At 46.7% G+C, this 2874-nt stretch overlaps 1 long non-coding RNA gene across 2 annotated transcripts in view; it reads right to left on the bottom strand.

Moving 5' to 3' along the window:
* LOC119302192 overlaps window positions 1-1642 on the bottom strand; it is a 2616-nt gene extending 974 nt beyond the window's left edge. The window contains exons 1-3 of one of the 2 annotated variants that reach the window (XR_005147433.1): window positions 1112-1642; window positions 416-797; window positions 128-262 (exon numbers count right to left, since the gene is read on the bottom strand). This is a non-coding gene — a long non-coding RNA (uncharacterized LOC119302192). Of the gene's footprint in view, window positions 1-127; window positions 798-1111 lie in introns of those variants that run through there. The other variant, XR_005147411.1, reaches the window with a different exon arrangement.
* Between the last annotated feature and the right edge of the window lie 1232 nt (window positions 1643-2874).

Below are 2874 nucleotides of genomic sequence, written 5' to 3'. Positions count from 1 at the left end.
TAAATAACATTCTTGGAAAAAAATATTGTTTAGAATAAGATAAAAGTGTTGAAAAGCTTAAATTGTGTGCACGTGATTTTTTTACTAATTATTACCTGCTTTGATAAACTTCTTCTCCTTTATTACCTTAATAGTATATCACGAAAGTTCCCCGCAAAAAAAGTATATCACCAAGGTGATACATCACCCGCAAAAAAAAACCAAGCTGATGCAAAAAAAAAAAACACCTTTAAGTAGAGACATCTCAGCCCTTGGAAAAAACCTGAAACAACGATGACAACTATTAACTATCCATTCCATAAAAACATAGCTTGCTCAGAAGAAAAAATGTGAGTTCACTAATAATCTAATTTTCTGTTAAAAGATATCACTAATAAATCACGAGGTACACTATTGAGTAAATCATGCTTCTCACCGGATCAACCTTGTGCAACATACTGCTACCATTCATGACAGTATACTCAGGTTGTTCTCATTCTTTTTGTTTGTTTTGTGTAGTGCGCAGCATTATACATGCTTTTGAATTTGATGAAGCTTAGTTCCACTCCTAGAAATAAGCATGATGAGTTATCTGCATTTACACAGATATTAATAAAATTAAATTATGATTAAAAGGTTGCCCCGAAATATTATAGTTTGTAGGGGATGAATGCATCTGGCGTAATTCAGAGCCTTCCGATCCATGTCCATGATGGCAACATAGGGCTCCAGTTTCTGGTCATGTAGCGGTGTTCTTCTCTATCGATCTGGCACTCTCGTTCTGCTTGTTCGACCCTTGCAGTAGTACCCAGTGGCGGCTGCAGAATTTTGACAGTATTGAACGTAGATAAATCGGTCCAAAATTTAATGATGCACAAATTATTCACTACGAAAAAGAATACTCGTTATCTCTACGATGTGATTAGATAAACCGATTCACCAAATCAATCTGTCCAAAAATTAGGCAAAAAGATTAATTGTGTAGATAAATCGGTCCAAAATTTAATGATGCACAAATTATTCACTACGAAAAAGAATACTCGTTATCTCTATGATGTGATTAGATAAACCGATTCACCAAATCAATCTGTCCAAAAATTAGGCAAAAAGATTAATTGATATTTTGACATACCTCAGCCCTAGCTGGAGCGTTCAGTCTACGATCGTTGTCGTCGGTGTGTGGCGCCTCGCCTGCTGGCTGCTGCTACGTCCTCACCGCTGCCTGCCTGACACCTATTCCTCTAGTTAATGGATACCGGTGCTCTGCTACATGTCCGCCGCCGCCCCGTCGCAGTAGCACCCAGTTGGAAGGCGCAATGATTCGTTCATGATTTGTGTGAGACGAACTGGCTTTATCCTAGTAAACGGGCCTATTAATGATCAGTGGCGAGATAGTGGATGAAAGGAATATGGGCAGGCCCTCGTTTCGTATGCCACCTACATTTGCTGCGTGCCGCACAACGTGATAACGCACAGCATGTGTGTGAGACACAATGTGGTAGAAGAAGTTGAGGTGACGTGTGTGTGACACAACTTGGTAGAAGAAGTTGAGGTGACGTGGAGGCAGAGAATCCATGTCAACCTGTGGTGGGTCCCTTTTGTAATTCGGTAACGGAGCGCTGATGTGAGTGGACTGCTGATGTGGATAGCTTGCATGTTAAGATAAATAGGATAATGGGGATGAATCTCTTAGGTATATAGAATTACTAGAGCAACAAAAGTCTATCAACTGTCCTTAGTTCACCCTCCGGAATAAGACCAACCATATACCTGTCCATAAGGAAAAGGCATGAAAGGCCGCAAAGATTGAAGCCGAGCAAGATGGGCAGAAGCGAGAGGAGCATCATGAGGAGGTCCTCATCGGTCGTTGGAAAGAAGGTGGCGATGTAAAGAACCAAGACGCCGGCGCAGCCCACAAGGAACGTTACTGTCGGACACGTAGCAGAAATTCAAAATTTTCCTACGCGTCACCAAGATCTATCTATGGAGAGACCAGCAACGAGTAGAAAGAGAGTGCATCTACATACCCTTGTAGATCGCTAAGCGGAAGCGTTCAAGTGAACGGGGTTGATGGAGTCGTACTCGTCGTGATTCAGATCACCAATGATCCTAGTGCCGAACGGACGGCACCTCCGCGTTCAACACACGTACAGCTCGACGATGTCTCCCACGCCTTGATCCAGCAAGGAGAGAGGGAGAGATTGAGGAAGACTCCATCCAGCAGCAGCACAACGGCGTGGTGGTGATGGAGGAGCGTGGCAATCCTGCAGGGCTTCGCCAAGCACCTACGGGAGAGGAGGAGGTGTCACGGGAGGGAGGGAGGCGCCAAGGGCTCAGGTATGGATGCCCTCCCTCCCCTCCACTATATATAGGGGCAGGGGAGAGGGGGGAGGCGCAGCCTTGCCCCCTACTCCAAGAAAGGGGTGCGGCCAAGAGGGGGGGAGGAGTCCATCCTCCCCAAGGCACCTCGGAGGTGCCTTCCCCTTTGAGGACTCTTCCCTCTAGGGTTCCCTAGGCGCATGGGCCTCTTGGGGCTGGTGCCCTTGGCCCATGTAGGCCAAGGCGCACCCCCTACAGCCCATGTGGCCCCCCGGGGCAGGTGGCCCCACCCGGTGGGCCCCCGGGACCCTTCCGGTGGTCCCGGTACAATACCGATGACCCCGAAACTTGTCCCGATGGCCGAAACAGGACTTCCTATATATAAATCTTTACCTCCGGACCATTCCGGAACTCCTCGTGACGTCCGGGATCTCATACGGGACTCCGAACAACATTCGGTAACCACATACAAGCTTCCTTTATAACCCTAGCGTCATCGAACCTTAAGTGTGTAGACCCTACGGGTTCGGGAGACATGTAGTCATGACCGAGATGTTCTCCGGTCAATAACCAACA

Source organism: Triticum dicoccoides, chromosome 1A (genome assembly GCF_002162155.2).
Source record: "Triticum dicoccoides isolate Atlit2015 ecotype Zavitan chromosome 1A, WEW_v2.0, whole genome shotgun sequence".
In the NCBI taxonomy this organism is placed as follows: domain Eukaryota; kingdom Viridiplantae; phylum Streptophyta; class Magnoliopsida; order Poales; family Poaceae; genus Triticum; species Triticum dicoccoides.
Note: the sequence above shows the minus strand (reverse complement) of the source record. Positions and strands in the feature narration are given on the sequence as shown.